This window comes from Peromyscus maniculatus, chromosome 7 (genome assembly GCF_049852395.1).
Source record: "Peromyscus maniculatus bairdii isolate BWxNUB_F1_BW_parent chromosome 7, HU_Pman_BW_mat_3.1, whole genome shotgun sequence".
NCBI lineage: Eukaryota > Metazoa > Chordata > Mammalia > Rodentia > Cricetidae > Peromyscus > Peromyscus maniculatus.
In genome coordinates this window covers 97,433,683-97,442,758 of record NC_134858.1, presented here as the reverse complement: position 1 = coordinate 97,442,758, position 9,076 = coordinate 97,433,683, and the positions used below count along the sequence as shown (strand labels likewise).

Sequence of the window (9,076 nt, the reverse complement as noted above, 5' to 3'; positions counted from 1 at the left end):
AACAAAAAAAATCTGACTATTTCAAAGAGAGAAAGAGCTTTAGGAATTCAAGAAGGAAATGGAGAAAAAGACAAGTGATACACCAGTAAAAATCAAGCTGAATCCAGCTTCAGCTACACGGCCCTCTGGTGAAGGAAGGGGGAGCAGAAGCTGCCCCCCAAAAGTAAGCCAAGTGGAGATTGGCAGTCCTTCCATCAGGTCAAGCCTCTGCTGTCACAAGCTTCAAATCCAGTGGTGAGTTTTCGTTCAACAGCAGACAGATTCTCTCTTGTTATTGTGAGTGTTTGTATTGTCAATTTGACAATACCTAGAATCGCTCCGAAAAGCCTCTAGGCATGCCTGGGAGGGATTTCCTTGATTGGGTTAATCATGATAGGAAGATCCACCCTAAATGTGGTCAGCAAAAAGGAGAAAGAAAACTGAGAAAAAAATTCATCTCTCTGTTTTCTGACAGTGCACACAAAGCGACCAACTGCCTCAGCTTCCTGCTACCATGCCTTCCCTACCATGATGGACTATACCCTTGAACAGTAAGTCAAAATAACACCTTGCTCCCTTAAGTTGAGATGGTTGGTGTTTTATCACAGGAACAGGAAAAATAACTAAGATGTAAAATGGGTATTGAAAGTGGGGTCATTCTGTGGTAAGCCAGACCCTGTGATTCCCAGGCTTTTGGAACTGGGTTATGACTAGAGTGTGGAAGAGTTTGGGACTTCAGGCTAGAAAAACCCTAGCATTCTGTAAGTGGACTTACTGAGCCACTCTGGTGGGGTATTGGAAGAAAAGAAGGATGAGAGAAATACAGACAGTGGAGGTCCAGCTTATGAGCTTTCAGGGTTGGCATGGACTCTATCAGGACCTAGACTATTGGTGCAGTATTTTGGCCAAGAATCTGGTTTTATTCTGCCCATATCCTGAGAATTTAAGTGAGATTTAATTCAAAGATAACTAAATTCAACACTGCCAGGGGTGAAGTAGCCAGGACAATGCTGGAGAGCTCACCCTGGTGGTGTGGACAAGGAGAGCTGGAGGGCTGATCAATCCTGCAACTACCTAGGCCCAGAACCAGAGTTATGAGTTGTCCCACCCCAGCATCCACCCATGTGTGATCTGCTGGACCACATGAAGGGGCTGGCCTTGCAGACCCAAAGTTGCAGTATCTTCACAGCACAGAGCAACAACAGGATATCCAAGAGGAGCCCCACTGAGGGCCCAGCATCAATAGTGAAACAGAAAGCAGAGGCCTCCAACCAGACCAATGACTCTTTGCAATGAATACTTGCAAGTGAAGATGTATGGATATAAGGATTTAATATTTGAATCACTATGTTGAACTACAGCTTCAGTGATAAAATTTATTTTACCTTTTTTCCTTTTTTCTCTTTAATTTTATATTATTTTATTTTGGGGGGTTGCAAGGACAGAGGGCAGATATGAAGGGACAGGAAATGAATGGGATTGAGATGCATGATGTGAAAGAGACAAAGAATAAATAAAAAGAAAGTTAAAGAAAAAAGATAACTGACCAGTTTTTTGGTAAGTGAAATTTTAAGACAGAAAAGCCTTTTTTTACTGTACTTACCTAAGTCTATAGTTTTAAAAAAGAGCAAAAGATTGAATGGAAAAACACAAGAATTTTGCAATTTGTTGAGGAGGGAATAAAGATAAATTTTGCACTAAGGCAAATGCTTGCAAAGAAACTTTAATTCTAATAAGAAGGAGAAAGAGGAGTAAGAAGAGGATGAGAGGGGCGAGGAGGAAGAAAGAAAAAAAACCCTGCTGTGGCATAATGCTTTTGTACACTGGTTTAATAAAACCCTGACTGGCCAGTAGCCAGGCAGGAAGTATAGGTTGGATGAGCAGACAAGGAGAATTCTGGGTAGAGGAAGGCTGAGTCAGGAGACACCAGCCCACCATCCAGGGACCAGCATGTAATGGCACACAGGTAAAGCCACAGAACACGTGGCGACATATAGATTAATAGAAATGGGCTGAGTTTAAGTGTAAGGGCTAGTCAGTAGTAAGCCTGAGCTAATGACTGAGCAGTTTTCATTAATATAAACCTGTGTGTGTTTACTTGGGTCTGAGCAACTACAGACCGGGTGGGAGACAGGAAAACTTTCAGTTACAGCCCCCTGATCTGCATTGAGAAATAGGAAATGTCCTGAGGTCAAGATCCCACTCATCAAAAACTCCAACTTGCATAAAAGGAGAGAGTCTGAATCAAGGGCTCAGTTGAGGGTTCCATGCTCCTTGAAAGCAACTGCCTAAAAAAGTATTTATCCCAGCATCAGCATGCATGCTGTTGCAGCTGCAACCCAAGAAGGGCAGGCTATGCCCTGATCTGGCAGCAGAACTCGGCAACAGCATCCATGTTGGCACTGGATTTGCAAGCACGAAAGAATTAATACTGTGGGTGGTCATAGACTCTTGCTTCATAGTTTCAGAGAGCCGCTGATGACAAGCAATGTGTGACAGAGTCAGACTCCCTATAAGGAAGTCCTGAGAGGTTACTGCATGAAGCTGTAAAGGTGAAGCCTTACTTGCAATGGAAACTCCAGTATGCTAGAGATGCCAGAACCAGATTTGGCTCCACCCCCTCCCCCAAAAGAAGCATGAACACAAAGTACCTGACTTAAGAGAGAGCTTGTAAAGGTAGCAGATCTGGAGGCATGTGTAGGTGGAATGGTGAGATAAAAGGGTAGATTATTTAATCTACTTTAATTCAAAAAACAACTATTAACTTTAAAATAGTTTACATTGGTATGGATTTTGGTATATTGATACAAATTTAAAGTTAATTTTGCTATACTGTATGCATGTTTTTACTCTTGTTGAGAGCATTGTGTTTATGCAGCTCATTTAAAATGTAATATATAATTAAGAAATACTGTGGTGATATGTCATGTACCCTAATAAAATTTTCCTGAAGATCAGAGAACAGAACAAGCCACTAGATTAAACATAGATGCCAGGCAGTGGTGGCACACACCTTTAATTCTAGCACTTGGGAGGCTAGATGGATCTCTGTGAGTTCAAAGCCACCCTGGACTACATGAGACTGACTCAGTCTCGGAGAAAAACAGAGCCAGGCAGTGGTGGCACACACCCTTAATCCCAGCACTTGAGATCTCATGTATTTGCTTGGGAAGCACATATTCCTTTAATTCCATCACTAGAGAGGCTGAGATAGGAAGTGATATAGCAGGGTGAAGAAAAGTATATAAGGCATGAGGAGACAGGAACTAAAGGCTTTTTCAGGCTGAGGACTTGGTGAGGTAAGAGGTGGTGGCTGTGGCTTCTTCCTTTGTCTCTATGATCTTTTGGCATTTACCCCAAAATCTGGCTCCAGGTTTTTTATTAAAAGACCATTTAGAATTTCATATTATAAAATACAGATTAATAGTCATCTATAATAATCAAACTTATAGCCATGTTAGGTATGTTTTCAAGGTCATAAGCAGATATATTTAGATATATAGGTGAGCTTCAAACACTTCAAAGATCTACAGAATATAGCATTTAATATGTTTAGTAACCTAAGGCTTTTCATGACAGAGAGACATGTCTGCTCCTTGCAGCATCAGTCTACTTCAGAGAAGATAATGGGCATTAAATAAACTCCATATGGAATTTGTTTTCTTTACAGCAAAAGCTAACCATATGGGCAAAGAAACTGCCCTTGCCTCAGTCCTGACAAATCCTATCCAAACTGGACTAGCAAAATGCAAAAAAAAAAAAAAAAAAAAAAAAAAAAAAAAAGGCAACTTTGCCAAGACAAGGTAGGGCAGTTCTTCAAAATTCCTTGTTTCTAAAAAAAGTCTGTCAGTTATACTAGGCCTGTAAGCCAAAGATGGATGCCCCAATGTTACAGAAGAACTTAGGGTGACTGTCCAGACAGCCAGATGTCCCTGTCATTAGATAACATTTCACCCCTCTGGCATCTATGACGTAGTTGAAGACTAGATAGTCATAGTTAAAGTTTTCCTTAGTTATGATAAAAGGTAAATTAGGTATAAAACTTTAGAGTAATAAAAATAAGATAAATAATAGAGTATTTTCTTTAAATTTGCCAAATACAAATGGACTGGATATTGTAACTGTAATTCTTACTTAATAACTTTTTTCTTATATATAGTTTTACTATGTTAAGGTTAAAAACCTTCCTTTTTAACTAGATAAAAAGGGGGAAATGCGGTGCAGCCCGGGCATGCCCAGTGTGGGCACAGCCCCGGCTCTGGGAGCGCCGGGGCGGAGTGGGCAGCCGGGCGCGAGGCAGGCGAACCTTGGTGGGCGAGCGCCCGGGCCGGAGCCGCCGCGGCAAGGCTGCGGGGCCCCCCATGATGAGAGATTTGGGGGTACTTCTCTCCGTGTGTGATCGATAGTCTGGGCAGTGAAAAGATGGCTGACAGTGTCAAAACCTTTCTGCAGGACCTTGGCAGGGGAACCAAAGACTCCATCTGGGGCATCTGTACCATCTCAAAGCTAGATGCTCGGATCCAGCAGAAGAGAGAGGAACAGCGTCAAAGAAGGGCAAGTAGTGTCTTGGCCCAGAGGAGAGCCCAGAGTGTAGAGCGGAAGCAAGAGAGTGAGCCACGCATTGTTAGTAGAATTTTCCAGTGTTGTGCTTGGAATGGTGGAGTATTCTGGTTCAGTCTCCTCTTGTGTTATTGAGTGTTTATCCCTGTGCTTCAGTCAGTAACAGCCCGGATTCTTGGTGATCCATCACTACATGGAGATGTTTGGTCATGGCTGGAATTCTTCCTCACATCAATTTTCAGTGCTCTTTGGGTGCTCCCTCTGTTTGTGCTTAGCAAAGTTGTGAATGCCATTTGGTTCCAGGATATATAGCTGACCTGGCATTTGAGGTATCTGGGAGAAAACCTCATCCATTCCCCAGCGTCAGCAAAATAATTGCTGACATGCTCTTCAACCTTTTGCTACAGGCACTTTTCCTTATTCGGGGGATGTTTGTGAGTCTCTTCCCCATCCATCTCGTGGGTCAGCTGGTGAGCCTGCTGCATATGTCTCTTCTGTACTCGCTGTACTGTTTTGAGTACCGTTGGTTCAATAAAGGAATTGAAATGCACCAGCGATTGTCAAACATAGAAAGGAATTGGCCTTACTACTTTGGATTTGGCTTGCCCTTGGCTTTCCTCACAGCAATGCAATCCTCCTATATTATCAGTGGCTGCCTCTTCTCTATCTTGTTCCCTTTATTCATCATCAGCGCCAATGAAGCAAAGACTCCTGGAAAAGCATATCTTTTTCAGTTGCGCCTCTTCTCCTTGGTGGTCTTTTCAAGCAACAGACTTTTCCACAAGACAGTCTACCTGCAGTCAGCCCTGAGCAGCTCCTCCTCTGCAGAGAAGTTCCCTTCGCCACATCCTTCTCCTGCCAAACTGAAAGCTGCTGCAGGCCACTGAGTCCTGCTGTCCAGAGGGGATGGGTGGGATTGGGTGGAGGATGTGGCAGCTCTTTTCTCTGTTTTTGGCCCCCTGCCACGGAAGGCAGGACCCACTGCCAAGGGCCCTCTGTGTATTCCCTTCTCTTTGATGAATTGGAATTTTTGTCTCTGGTGCACGTAAGGCAGAATCTTCGACTTCAGGAAGTGGATTTTTACTACCACCCTAGGTCTGAAAGGACCAGAGTTTTCCACCATTTGCCAGCTCCGGTGCCTGGACTGGCTAACTACATTTTTTTTCTTTTCCTTTCCCTGTATCATTTACCCTCCCACTTCTTCCTGCCTTCCAGCACCCCTGGATGAATGGGCTCTGTGATTTTAACTGTTGTATTTTGTGAATTTGTTGTTACTGTTTTCTGTGAAGCACATACATTGGATGTTGGAGGTAAAGGAGCATTCCAGTTGCTCCAAGTCACTCCCTCTATAGCCATCACTGTCTTGTTTTCTTGTAACTCAGGTTAGGTTTTGGTCTCTCTTGCTCTGCTGCAGAAAAGGAAAGTAAGGAAAAAAAGAAAAGAAAAAAGAGCCTGAAGAGATGGGACAGATAGACTCAGCCAAACTGGCTGGGTTTTGAGGAGTCATTTTCTTTTTTCCCCTTGAAGGGGAAACAGCTTTTTTCACTGGTACAGTTTAAGTTCCCCACCTACAGGGTAGTACCAGTTCTGGACAAGTGCCACTGCATCACAGAATGCTCAGAAGATCTGAACTTCTTAACCATGAAAGATGAAATTTACTGTTGGCCACTGCCAGGTTTCATTGGTGTTTTAAGGAATATTGGGTGCTTCATATAGGAACTGAAGGCTTAATCTGATTAAACCCACTCAACCTGTGATTGGTGATGTTTTCCTGTCATTTTAAGAGTCTAAATATGGGGTGGGAGGGCAGATGTAAAAAACTTGTACAATTTTAAAATATCACAATTAAACGTGAGCTTGTTTCCAAAAAAAGGGGGTGGGGGAATGCTGTGGAATAATCCTTCTGTAGACTGTCAATATATATTACGCTCATTGGTTTAATAAAAAGCTGACAGGCCAGTAGTTAGGCAGGAAGTATAGGCAGGGCAACCCAACTAAGGATGCTGGGATGAAGAATGGCAGAGTCAAAGGAGTCACCAGCCAGACACAAAACAAGTCAGACACACAAAATGAGATAGCGGTAAAAGCCACGTGGCACAATGTAGACAGAAATGGGTTAATTCCAGTTGTAAGCGATAGTTAATAATAAGCCTGAGCTACTGGCCAAGCTTTTATAATTAATAGTAAGCCTCTGTGTTGGTTATTTGGGAACTGGCAGGCAGGACAGAAACTTTCACCTACATGCATAGGACCTCTTAATCCCTTTGAAGACCAAATGATTCCTTCATAAGTCCCAGATGTTGGATGTGGTGCTGCAGGGTTTGCTCTTTGCCCTGCTGGATTTTGATCCTGCTTTGGTCCAGTCATTCTCTGTTATGTTCTTGTTTCTCTTTTCCTTTGAAACCATAAGCATTCTGATCTTCCACACTTCCATCAGAATGTCCCACTAAGCTCTGCTTGTAACACCTAGAACTTCCCTAGCCCACATTTACATATTTCCACATTTCTCCCACAAACTAGTTCAAGGTCAGGTTTGCCACAGCCGCAGCCTCACTCCTCTGTACCGGTTTTCTATGTTAAGTTACTTTTCTCATCTCTGTGACTAAATGCCTGGGTGGGATGGGGTGAACTAATGGAGGAAGGGCTGATTTTGACTCATCCTTTATGGGGATAAAATCCATCATGGCAGGGAAGGCACGGCATCAGGAACACAAGAAAATGTGTCATACTGCATTCACAGTCAGGAAGCAGAAAGAGACAAGTTCCAACGTTCAGCTTTGTTTTCTCTTTTTATTCACCCTGAGATTCACACTATGAGGTGATGCTACCCACATTCAGGATACAACAAAAATTCGTAGAATCAAATGAAAATAAAAGTGAACCTTGCCAGAGAACCTTTGTAATATAGCTAAGGAAACTTTATGAGGAAAATTTACAGCTACACATGCTTAATTAAAAACCAGAACAGTCTCAAGTAAACAATCTAACAATGCAATTAAGGTCCCAGAAAAACAAGAACAGACCTAACCCAATAATAGTCACTGTCAAGAAATAGTGAGATCAAGGCAGATGTTAACAGGAGACTAAACAATACGTCAATACACTGAATCAATGGAACAAGGAGCTGGCTATTTGACAGTAATAATAATAATAAGATTGACAAATCCATAACCAAACTAACCCAAAGAAAGAAAAAAAAGACTCAAATTCTTAGTATCAGAGACACAACACAGATTACCATGGATTCCAGTGAAATCCAGATAATAAGGAAATACTTAAAAACTTTTTCAAAACTTGAAAAATCTAGAGGAAAAGTACAATTTCCTACTACAACCTACTAAATTAAAACAAAAGGTTATAATCAACAGAACCACAGCAATCAGCACGCTCAAAGCAATAAGTCTGCCTATTAATTAATTAGTTAATTAATTAAAGCCCAACAAAGGGCATGCATATGAAATGCCATGATAAAATCCATTCCTTTTTATGTCACGTTTAAAAATTAATTATAATACCTACAAAATCAAAGCTATACCTCCATGTAGGAGAGTGTTTGGCACTGTGTCAGTGAATGTCACGGATGTGACAGAGCACTTATTTGGGATAAGCTTTTAGCATCAGAACATGGCTCTCTCTCCTGCCTTATACCTAAATTCAAGCATAAGGAAGTTCAGAAATTATCTTTTGGTTAAAAGTTTTTCAAAGTCATAGACCCCTAAGTTGAACATTTATGTAACAGTTGAACATAAGTATGTAAAGTAAATGCCTTCTTCAGGGGTCTAAGCTAGCCAGATGTGTTTTATTTCTGGCCCTTTGATCCTACGCCCTTCTGTGTGACATTGAAGGAAAAAGATCCTTGAGATGACACTTAAGAAACAAGAACAAGGGCTGGAGAGATGGCTCAGAGGTTAAGAGCACCGACTGCTCTTCCAGAGGTCCTGAGTTCAATTCCCAGCACCCATATGGTGGCTCACAACCATCTGTAATGAGATCTGGTACCCTCTTCTGTATATACAATGAATAAGTAAATCTTTTTAAAAAAGAAAAGAAACAAGAACAATTGAACCAAACCACTGTTCCTAAGGAACAGGGAAAAGAGAGCAGAGCTGACTTGGTTTAGTCCCACAAATGCACAAACACAATATAGACGGTGTCAATGGGTCCCTTATTATAGAAATTTCCAAATACTCTGAATACAAACTAACCTACTTATCACCCAGCTTCAACAAAAACATTTTGTCAATTTTATTCCTCTACTCCCACCCGTGGTTAATTCTCAGCATCTTAAAGCAAACCCTAGATGTTACTTCATTCATTTCCAAACTATTTTTTAATGCATTGTCTCCTTAAAGAAATGAATGGTTGTTTAGAAAAAGAAAAATAATGTAATGTTGCTCATCTGAATCAGCTGTAAGGTTTTGTAGCTGTTCATATCAAGCAGACAGTGAGACTGAGTTTAACAAGAGAAAATAGGAAACTAGACTTAACAGGATTCTGGTGTGACTCAACCTAATTCTGAAACACGCTGCTCACCTTC

At 41.6% G+C, this 9,076-nt stretch overlaps 1 pseudogene; it reads left to right on the top strand.

The window, feature by feature from the left end:
* The first annotated feature begins 4,219 nt into the window (after positions 1–4,219).
* Positions 4,220–6,411, top strand: LOC102903382 (etoposide-induced protein 2.4 homolog pseudogene; annotated as a pseudogene).
* Positions 6,412–9,076: the final 2,665 nt, after the last annotated feature.